The sequence below is a fragment of the Scleropages formosus genome, chromosome 22, assembly GCF_900964775.1.
Source record: "Scleropages formosus chromosome 22, fSclFor1.1, whole genome shotgun sequence".
Lineage (NCBI taxonomy): Eukaryota > Metazoa > Chordata > Actinopteri > Osteoglossiformes > Osteoglossidae > Scleropages > Scleropages formosus.
This window is the reverse complement of record NC_041827.1, coordinates 9,628,212-9,639,808: the sequence shown is the minus strand read 5'-3', so window position 1 is coordinate 9,639,808 and position 11,597 is coordinate 9,628,212. Positions and strand designations below refer to the sequence as shown.

The following is an 11,597-nucleotide window of genomic DNA, read 5'->3' as shown; positions in this document are numbered from 1 at the left end:
CTCGCCCTTCCCTCCCTTTCACGGCTGTCCTTTTCCAGATGACGCGAATCCATCCGCGTTCCTCAGGCACGTCGGGGTTCTGCTCGCGCTCGCCTATTTGTCACCTTTGAGCTCTTCTTCAATCCGAAAGACGTGAAAGATGAGCGCGGTCGCCGAGGGTAACTCTTAGTTAACCCCCGTGCTGACAGCTCCGTGAGGAACCGGGGTTTACAGATGTGTTGCGTGGTCACTAGGAACACCGATCCTCAGTAGGGGACACACAGCTGTTCCCAGAATGCACTCATCCACCTTTCATAACCTTCTCCTTGCAGAATGTCGGATGAAGACGCCTAAAGGTTATACGTCGATTGATTTACGTATGGGGCGCTTTTCTGGTTCACTCTAGAATTCTTGGGATTTGCGTTACGCTGTTGTTTTTCCCTTCCAGAAAAGTTTCTAAATGCTCCGCTCTAATTGGCGAACAACCGAGGAAATGGAATAATGGGCAAGTCAGTAGAGCGCGTGCTTTCTAAAGTGGGTCAGTGTGTGAGCCGTTCGGGTGTGAATATTTTCTTTTACCCTAATTGCGATGACGTAACAGTGATCTACGAAACAGCGGAACTTGGGGCCCTCTCAAGTTATGTAGATGTTTTAATTCGGTGGAAAAAAAAAAGTGTTTAAAATTTCCCCGTCAGTTTTTTTTTTCGTTTAAAGGGGAAGGCTGAACATTCTAGAAAGTGCTTGAACCACTTCTCTGGCAAATTCCAACTTTATGAGAGTACCTGACACGGGAATGACAACGTATATCCAATTTTTGTGTGCCTTCAGAGCAAACAAATGTGTCTCATGTCATATAAATGGATTAGCGGGTGATTTGCGTTGGCGGCAAGCGTGTTTTGCTGGAAGAGTGTGTCATGGGACCCAGGGAAAGAGAGGAAAGCCCCTTTGGCTTTCCTGCTCTGCAGCTATGGATGAGTTCAACAGGCACTAAGAAGCAGCAGTAGACTCAGGACTCAGGTACTGGGCACAAAAAATATGGTGGAAATTCAAATTTCCAAGCGAGTTTAATACTGCTGTAATTCGCTGTAATTCCTAAATTGTTTAAACAGTTTAATTGCTGTCTGTAAACTCTGGGGACCATGGCCTTTGAGTGTGCAGTGCTTCCAGCTTAGAGTTCCAGGGTTGTTGAGCGCAACACAGGGCGCAAGGTTGAAGGGATGCACCCCGGACGGGACGCCGGTCCTCCTCCGCAAGGCACCCCAAGCAGGGCTTGAACCCCAGACCTCTCGCATAGCGGGCCCTGGTCAAACCTGCTGCGCCCCCGCATCTCCTTGATGCGCAAGCCCATAAGATTAAACAGGCGTGACTTAACCGTCAGTCACGAAAACCGAATTCTCTCAATTAGAATATTCGCCATAAGGATCACTCTTGCTAATCACAACTAAACTATTACAACGTATATATGTGTTAAGAGACGAGGAAAACTGAGGTGCTTCTTTCACATCCAGTAAGCGTGGCACCAAGACCTCCGTTCAGATATTAGCTGCTCGCGGAGCACGGGCCGAGTTGTTTTGCACTGTCGGTTTGTTTTTCCAAAAAACCATCCCGCGGAGATCTGAACCCGAGCCTATGCAAGCATCCGTCGCATTAATGAGGGGGCTTGAGGTGAGGACGAGGTACTTGGGGACACGCTGCGGTGCGCTGTGCTTTTGGCAGCAAAGCACAGAACCTGACCACACAAACACTGACCTGATCTTCTGCTCCCCTCCTCTATTGTGCCACCAAGCACCGTGTGAGAATTACTTGCAGATTAATGTACAAAGAAAACACTGGAAAGTCAGCAAGAGCTTCACGTGAACCCAAAACCCCATGGATGTTATGCACATCACTCTACTTTTATTTGTCTGTATATTTACGTGACTTTGTCAGGAAGTTCACCAGATGTTGTGTCATATCAGATGGCAGCAGAGTGCAGTTTTACCGAAGGGAGAGGAACAAATTAATATTCAAGGGCCTCTTTGACAGCTTAACATTAGCAATGTTTTTATGTCCTCCACTGACCTTATACATGACCCTACACCGCATTCTAACAGATTGTGATGTGCTGAAGCGGCTGGCTATTTAAATGGAGCGTGCTCATGTGATATTTTGCAGTCTGCAAGGTTTTTTTTGCCTTTTAAAGTGCTCGGAATTTCAAAGAAGAACTGTGTAGTACTTAGGCTTCTTTCAAACCCATCGGTAAAGCTCTATGCTTTTCCTGGACTCATTCAGGGAAGGCGCCTCGCTCATGGACAACACAACCATCCTGGAGGGTTGGGTTTGGTATGAAGCAATCAGTTCCTGACATTTTTTTGCCTTGAACTAGTGCAGTACCTGTTAGAAGCACGTTCCGCAAGGTACAAGCAGGCCGTTGCTGGTAGGTTTTGGGGGAGGCGCTGGTAAAAGCACTGGGTGCGCTACTTAGAGCCTGTAGTGTCTGATGGTCACTCTAAATCGCTGACTTCTCAGCAGAGCTTTTTTGACAGAAGTGGGTGGTAATAGAGCAGCACTCATGTTCTTTCACTCAGAGCATGTTGGCAAATAACACCATGTATGGTCTGTGATCAATCTGCATTATTTATTAAATAACAGCACTAGTCTTTGCACTTTCTCCGATATTCCTGGTCCTGTTGAGGGAGTTTGGTATTTTTGTATGTGTGTGTCTCTCTGTGTGGTGTTTTTAGATTTCTTACTAAGGTCAGAAGATGTGGGATGGAAGGTCACTCAAGAAGGAGGTGGGAGGTGGTCAGGAAGTTGGACGGTTCCCGGTATTGTGTTACTGGTCTCTCCAGACTATGTCTGCTCCCAAATTAGAGCAGCACATGCAGCATGGACACACATCCTCATCCCCTTCTACTGCTTCCACTAACGCTGGAAAGTCGGATGAAATCATTTGAAACGCAAAAAAACTTCTGCTGCTTGCATCTCTATCAAGGTTTTTTTGCTTTCTTAAGGCATGCCTGTGATTCACTGCTTCCTCACTGTGACAGAAGGGCCTGCTATTACACTCTTGTATAATATAGTATAAAAAATCTTGTTCTGCCCATCATGTTGTCTCTCTGCCTTTCAATTGTTATGCGAATCATTTTCAGTTGATTCGTCATTGTCTTTAATGAGAGGAAACCTTCATCCTTTAAACAGCTATAAAAGTTATAGGCTTTTTCTCGAGAAGCCATTAGTGATGAATTTTGGTCTGCCATCCCTGGCAGCTTTTGAAGGCGCTGCACATTGGTGTTACACCTGAGTATTTCATTGCTACTCTTCAAACCGGCGAAAGCATGAAGTGAGTGTCATTTCTGAAGGCATTTCTTGTTTTTTTCCACTGAATTCAAGGTGCACTTCACCTATCGGTTTCTCACCTGTTGGGCTAACATTTCCAAGTGACATGATTTTCTCATGTGACAGGTACAGTTTATCCTGTGTTCGTCGCAATGTGTCTCTTTACCTAGAGTATCGTTCTTTCTCTTATCTCTCCCTCTCGCGCTCCCCCTCTTCGCTGGTCGGTGTCCCTCTTTAGAGAAGATTGAATTACCGGGGTGAAGCATGTCTCCTTGTGTATGCAATTATGCTGAAGCAAGAATGCGGCCCTTGTGTCCACAGATTAGAGCTGGGCAGCTCCAGTGATTATGATCCCCCTGTGACGGCAGTTCCCTAACACGGTCCATGCAGTGCTCTGAGTACAGTTGATTTTTTTTTTTTTTTGGGGTGTTGTCACTGGCTCAGGTATGCTCCTCCTGATGGGTCACCATGATTTGGGTCATGGTTCCAATCTGTACCATGTAGATCACAGCCTGTGACAAAAGGTAAGCTGGCAGCAAGACTAACTGTCACTGGTCTGCAGAGATAAATGATGGAAAAAGTTAATTCGTCATATCACCGTTGTCTTCACAGTTTGAGTGTTTCCTCGTTGAGGACCGACACCTGAAGTGAAAAGGCACATTCTACATGCTGAATTTCATGCAGCAGCTATCACCGTATCAGGAGGACTTAGGGGTAGGACCCGCTCACCTCCTTGTGCTCGTCGAGCGGCTGCAACCCCCTGCCCAAACCCCAAGAAGCCCTGACACTCCAGGGTGTGCGGCTGGTAAAAGTTTGAAAGCTTCACATCACACAAACAAATTATGTACTCTGGAATGATGGAGGAAAAAAAAAACATAAAGATTTGAACTTGAGGTTAAATCCTCCGGACCGTGCAGCCAACCCGCTTACAGCCCCACCCTATGTTATCGAGTTTGTTCGTCTCTGTTGCAGAACAGTACAGGAGCCAAAAACAGATCCCTTTCCCTTAAGACAGTCTAAATTCAGGATATTTTTTTTTGCTCCAGACCGATGTATTGTGCGTGAAATGTTTTTAATGTCTTTATTATTGTTATTATATAATTTCATTATTTTTAATTTGGTCCCTTACACCCTGATATAGGGTTTCCTGCCATTGTCTAAGTCTGCCTCCAATCTCTTCAGAGACAGTCCCTCCCCCCCCCGCTCTCTCGCTCTCTTCCTCCCTCCTTTAACACTCTCTCACTCTCTTCTTTTTATTTTCCCCTATTCATTTGGTTCAGCTCAAGCTCTAGGGCAAGGCTGACACGCTGCTCCGCGGTGACACAGGAGACCAACTGCCAGAGCGCGTGTGTTTGCGTGTGCACGTTCTAAGGAGGGAGAGTCAGTCAGCCCAGAACGCCAAGTCTCTTTCTCACTCCTTCTCACTTTATGCGCTTTTTCGGGACCCCTGCTCTGTCTTTGCTCCGTCAGTGAGAAGGGGGTGACCCTGAGCCTCTCCGGGACTGGCCTGATGGTGGAGCAGCGCTGAGTGTTCAAACTGGATGCCCACACCACAGGTTGGTAACGCAGCTCTTTGACCGTTGTGCGATCGTCCGCGCGTCAGCTGGGCGCTCTTCTACAGGAGGGCGACAGACGTGATAACAGGGAAGAAGTTTCGTCCCAAGCGTGGTCTCTCGGGGGCGTGGGTGCAGGTGAAGGTGCTCGAAATGAACGGACAATGCGGAAGAGGTTTCTCTGGGACCCCTTTCCCAGCTGCGATGTTCTGTGCTGGTGGTGTTTTTGTGCATTTATTCTTCTCGGCAATGAGCGGACGATATCGGTCACACCACCGAGCCCGGTGCTCCGCTCCCCCCCATCTACACACCCCAGCTCAACTGACAGAAACTGACCTCTGCTAATTGCGGCAGCAGCTCTGGCGTCGCGTTTAGCTGCAGATTTTTCAGAAACATGCCGATCCTTCCAGGGGAAACCGAGGTAAACCCGGACAGCTTAACGCGAGCAGTTGTGGGAAAAAGAAGTTGGGCAGATCAGTGTTTCTTTTTTCCTCCTCCTGTTGGTTTTGGAGGTGACTTTTTTGTGAAGTTAGAGAGGAGAAAATTGGAAACAGATCCTTCTACCCTGTAAGGCAGCCTGACTACGCGAGCTGTTCATGTGAGCGGGGAGGACGAGCACACTATCGCGGCGAAATCTGGCATCTCGGGACAAAAACCGAGAATTCGTGAAATGGCAAAAGCGGCGAAGAAAAAAAGGGAATTTCCTCACTCGGCTTGTTTTCGTTTGTTTTGTCATATTTTCCCCAAAGTTTATGTTGGTGGGCAGACCAGGCAGGGGGAAGGAGGGAGGGGGCTTGTTTCGAGAGGCGTGGAGGGCTGGAATGAAGTGAACTGCGGCCGCCGTGTTGTCATGTTTGGAGCCGGGAGGGGGGGCGTCTGGGTCTGCATCCTTCTCCCTCCGTCTTTTGGTATGTATGACAGTCCCACAACCAAACACATCTCCGAGCTCCCTCCGTCAGTGTCTCTTTGTCTTGGCTTTCCGCTCTCTTTCTCCCTCGGTGTGTCTGTCTCTTGATAGGACAGTCCCACTACTCAACACAACATCTAAACCGTCTTGCTCACTTGTTCCGCCACGATCAACTGCTCTCTGTCTGTCTGTAAATGAGCACGAGGGTCTCGCTGTCAGTCTTGGCTCTAAATTCTCATTGTCCCTTTCTGTCTGTCAGCTTGTGCTGGTGAAGGCTCGCATCCAGCTGCCGCATACAGCGTGCACATCAGTGGTAAGGAGCATGTGTTGAGACGTTTGTGAAGATACGCAAGCTGAACACTTGCTGTGATACCTTGAGGAAACTAACCCGCGTTTGCCGATCTATCGCGTTTGTGTTCGCCCTGCTCCGCGAGCCAGGCTCTTGTTGCTCTCATGTTGTCACTTCTCCATTGAATGCTGAAGCATTTTTTTTTTCTCTTGGTGTTGTTTTCACTCTCATTCTGCAAGGCGTTCCTCTGTGAGGTAGCCGTGTTGTATATCACATTTACTTGCTTTTTTGACAATAATGCTGCAGAGCGTTTTGAGTGCTGGGTTATGGGTGGCAAACACAAATTACAGCCTGTAGCATTCCTAAAGCCCTTTATAGATACTTAAAGTTGGAAAGTGAAACGTTCTTTACACAGTGGTTTGGACTGGGGTCATGGCATCCAACTACAGCTCAGTCATCAGCTGTCCAGAAACTCAACGGTAACTATAACTGAAGGGATCAAAGCGTCACTGGCCTGCACACTTAGAAAGACCTCAAAGGTAAGATTTTAAGGCTTTCAATTCTGCAAAATGTACATATTGATTTGGGGTGATTTTTTTAAAGTCTGAATCAATCAACACAATGTCTCTTCACTTTTCAATTTTAAAATGACAAGGACATTTAGGCATCACAGAATGAACAAGTAAAGGAGAAAACATGACTTTCTGTTAAGCAGTCACACATCTGAAGGTGGGAATTTGATATTCAGCCTGTGGGGTACATGCACAATGTCTAGTGTTGGTTATATTATATTATATTATACTCTAGTCATCAGTCTATAAAAGTAAAAATGCTGTTATGTGAGTGCTTGGCACTGACCTCCAACTGCAAGCAGCAATAGCAAGTGTCTATGTCATCGCATTGATTAACAGTCACAAATGATGTAGGTTTAGTTCTTCAGCAGGTCTTTGTTTACCCCCCTAGCTACGTATGTTAAAACAAATGAGAAAACAGCTGAGGTCTCTTTGCACATTGCTTTATATTATTCAGTGTGCTGCTCTAACTGGGCAGTGGTGTCCTCCCAATGATAATACGTCTTTAACAGTGTTTATAAGGAAATAAGAAAAGACAAACTAATAATTCTGCAATAATATTATTTTCCTCTTATCTCTTGCAACAGCTGCTGACATTCCATACATAACCTGACTGAATGTTTACAGTAGTGCAAGGAAGTCATAGTGTAAGAGGAGTGTGAAAGGAGTTGTGTTTACTCCTCATATTTTAGCAAATCTACAAAAAATGTTACAAAGCATTAGAATCTTCTATTTTCCCTTCTTACCCTTCTCCTCTTCCTCATTTACTGTTACTTCCCACTTTTCCACACAAGCTACCGCTGTCTGACAAGAGAATGGTTCTTCACAGAGAATACAATATGAGAACAGCCTTTACTTCTCTGGTTGCCGACATAAATTTTGTATTGTATATGATATTAGGCAGCAAAAGAGAATTTTTTTTTATAGTTCACATCTTGTTGAGTTTGTAAATGTCAAAGTACTATGAAAATTTAACTGACACTGCCTGTAGTTCTGTTAGGGTGTACTTACATTTCCAAAAAAAAATCATTACTTCTTGATTCTCACACCTACTGTCACGTCTCTATGATACCGAGTTATTTGTTCAAGGTTCTCGGGAAAAATGGAACAATAGGAATAAATCTGGACAAAAAGATGAACAGAATATGTTGACATACTGGATATTTTTAAATATGGCCTGTCTTTTACTGTGAGATTTTTCATACACAGTTACACCTACATGCAAAATGTGTTTTGCTGAGCTGATTGTGATCGAGGGTAGTGGAGGTAGCCCTTCCTGACCAGACAGGAAGAGTTGATTTCCTGTCCCCAATCTCAGCGAGCCTGCCCTTGCCATACATCTGAAGGGAGTTTTCTAATAGTCTGCAGTACATTAAACTACATACCTGATGGAAGTGCACGAGTCTCATTTTGAAGTGAATCCTGCGATTTTGCTGTATTTTCTAACTATGCCTATGTACTGATGGTGTGCGGTACACCATTTCATCATGTGACCTCTCTGTGCAAGCTGTGTGTGTACACTTTTGCTCCGTGCAGTAATTGGAACAAGGTGAAATTACTAACTGTCAGCAACCTGCTGTGGCCCAAAAGGCATTATTTGATGATGAAAGAATACACGACTGCATCATTTCCTCTTAGTGTAGCATTCCTTCCTTGAAGAGAATGAACTGCGATGCGTCATAATTAATACAGTATGGCGAGGAATGGGTAATAACTCAATCTTTGAGTGCAACCACAAGGAGTGCTGCAATGTGAAAATGAATAAGATTAAATTTTCTTTGAACCCATTTTGCATTTAAATGCAAACTTTAGATAAAAAGACCCTGCCTTGTCAACAAAATAATAATCTAGAATTTATTTAATGGCATGTAGTTTTGTTCTTTTGTATTATACGGGAGAGAGGACTAAGGATCTGCTTCTTGCCAGGGTCAGGACTTTAGGACATCGCATTTCACCTTGGCGAACAGGTGATTTCACTTTTGTTCCTTGACAATGACTTGCACCTAAAGTTTCTTTTTTGAAGAGGGAGGGGGGTGGTCAGCTGTAAGACAAAGCTTATCCCTCAAGGAGAGCTCAAAATTTTGCCTTCTTTGTCAAACATATCTGCATAAGGACAGCAGCAGACAGCTACGTAGTCGGGGGGCTGAGCAACAGCTTGCTTCTAATGCGGAGAGAAGTGGGGGGAGAGGGTCAGTATTATCAGCTTCTGGTATCTGAGCAGGTTCCAGAAAGCCTCATCAGAGCACCACTGGGTTATGTCATAGCTGATGCAAAGAACAGTGGTAGATTCCCTATCTTGGGGTGGCTACTGAAATCAAAGAGGAGTTAATTTGATACATTCTTGGCACTTGCTCTTGTACAGAAAGCCATGATGGGATAGGACTCTAAAGCAGTGAAGGTGTCTCATACAAGAACAGAGGGAGTTTCTTGGTAATGAAGGATTAATGAAGCACTTAACATACAGAATAACAGAGCAAAATTCTGGCGGTGATCTGGTCTCCCTCTTGTGTGCAGATGTTTGTACTGCATCCCTGCCGCTGAATTTGATGCGAGAATTTGGAGCATGGATGTAAAACTGTCAGATTGCACCTGAAAACAGTTTTTTACAGATGCTTGCCTGAATTGCATTAACAGATATTTGTCAACTGGATTAACACATGTCCCTTGTGAAAATGTGAGTTGGGAATGGAAAAATTTGGAAAGTGGGATTTTTTTTGAAGCCTGGGAATATGCACAAAAGTATTGTGGATTTCTTTCACTTGTCTTAGCATAACTGTGGCACAGTACGGTCCCTTTTGACGAGAGCCGAGACGTTATCATTGGAAGGCACTGGGAGCCTTACCTTGCTCACAGGCAGTGTGCTGATAGTACAAGAACAAGTGTCTGCAGGAATTCTGATGGGGTTCCTGCAGACCTAAGGATGATGATGAAGTGAATAAGGATGCAGTATCTCTCAAGGCATGGTGCTGTATGGAATCTGGAGTTCTTTTACATCCTTAGTTGCACAATATATATGGTGCCTTCACTGAAGTGGTGAGTCATGACTCCAGAACTGTCCCATCCAATAATAAATTTGGAAACAGGACCAAATTAAGAAATTGGAAATTACTAGAGGCTGGTGGAATAGGAGAGGTTCAAGAAAGATGCTTACATTATACGGGGATATTTAAATTGTGCACTTTATTTCCATCTCTTCCTAGAGCAGCGGTGGTGTTACTAATGGGGGCACTCCAAGAACACGGCTTTATTGCCCCTTGACCTGTTATGGCAACATAACTGTTGATACAGATGCATTTAACATTTTATTTCTGCAGAGGTTCAAAATAGCCCAGTTTAACAACTTTGCTGCAATAATTTTATCCATGTTTGGACAGCTGTTTTCTGTGATGAATAATGAGGCAACAGTGGCTGTCCCATGATGCAATGCTACTCAGGTTCAACCGCCTTTAAACAAGTTTAATGGAATTTGCTGTTGTTTTTCATTTAAGTGTGTGTTTAAGTTTGTAATTATGCATTACAGAGTGTGTTAGTGTAGTGACCATCAGGGAATCATGTTGTCACTACTGGTACTCATATAGTTACCTGTGTTCTATGGCCTTAACTGTTGTGTGTACATATTTTGTGAATTTTTACCGCTAAGACTTGACAAGGAACAATGACCTTTTTGCTCCTTGAGTAGCATCTCCCGAGACCTCAGTTAGTAACATTTCCACCAACAGTACTGGTTGAGGCAGGATGGAACAGTATCGATGTCAAATCAGTGACGCTCGTTCGAGCCCTATTCCAAAGCTTGTTGCTGCTCAGTTGTTTGCCCCAAAATGTAACATTGCTGTCCAAGCTAAGTGCTTTCGGGCTTCACAAAGCAAGCAGAAACATAAATAAACTGCAAAATGTTATGACATGATGTGATGCTTTTATATTTACTGTTTCAAAACTGGTTAGTAGTGCACGGTTGTCAAAGATACGGCCTAGCGAAGGAGCAATATTGAATCACTACACAGCGCTGTAGGAGTACAGGTGGGTATAGCTTTAATAACTTGCAGTGGCTATGAATTGTACTTACCCACACTGCTAGTCATTATTGCTCATACAAAAATATGAAAGCTGGACCACAGAAAGTGTCATGGATCTTATTGGGCCTGCTTTATGAAACAAGTTTGACACCCCTCTACTAGATCATCTATCGCTTCCTACTAGGCTGTCATTTTAAGTTGCCTTGTTTTCTAACATGTTAATTTTCTCAGCTTTGCACTTGCAGGATATGTTGTGAAAATAAGTAAAAAGGTGATATTATATTACATATATTACAATGAGGGGGGTGCGGTGGCGCAGTGGGTTGGACCGCAGTCCTGCTCTCCAATGGGTCTGGGGTTTGAGTCCCGCTTGGGGTGCCTTGCGACGGACTGGCGTCCCGTCCTGGGTGTGTCCCCTCCCCCTCTGGCCTTACGTCCTGTGTTGCCGGGTAGGCTCCGGTTCCCCGTGACCCTGTATGGGACAAGCGGTTCCGTGTGTGTGTGTGTGTGTGTGTGTGTGTGTGTGTGTATATTACAATGAATATATTATATTACACCCATCTATTGTGTATTATAGGGGAGTACGGTGGTGCAGTGGGTTGGCCCAGGTCCTGCTCTTTGGTGGGTCTGGGGTTCGAGTCCCGCTTGGGGTGCCTTGTGGTGGACTGGTGTCCCATCCTGGGTGTGTCCCCTCGCCTTACGCCCTGTGTTGCCGGGTAGGCTCCGGTTCCCCGCGACCCCGTATGGGACAAGCGGTTCGACAATGTGTGTATTGTGTATTATCAACTCTATAAAATATATGTTGGAAAAAAATAAAGATTATATTGTGTGATAGTGCTATTTATTACCCAAAAAGCAAAAAAATTAACCAAAAGTGCACTGACTGCCAGATCTAAATTTTGCATTTAATGACATACAGATATTAGACAAATAACAGCGGACAAACAAGGGAAACATTTTTTTTCT

The 11,597-nt window shown here is 44.7% G+C and overlaps 1 protein-coding gene across 5 annotated transcripts in view; it reads left to right on the top strand.

Annotated features, from left to right (window-relative positions):
• Nucleotides 1-4,433: 4,433 nt before the first annotated feature.
• Nucleotides 4,434-11,597, top strand: part of LOC108918469 (histone deacetylase 7-like) — a 45,844-nt gene continuing 38,680 nt past the window's right edge. For 4 of the 5 annotated variants that reach the window (XM_018725750.2, XM_018725751.2, XM_018725747.2 and 1 more), the window contains exon 1: nucleotides 4,434-4,853. The gene's annotated coding sequence lies outside the window, so the exon portion shown is untranslated. Of the gene's footprint in view, nucleotides 4,854-6,173; nucleotides 6,586-11,597 lie in introns of those variants that run through there. The other variant, XM_018725749.2, reaches the window with a different exon arrangement.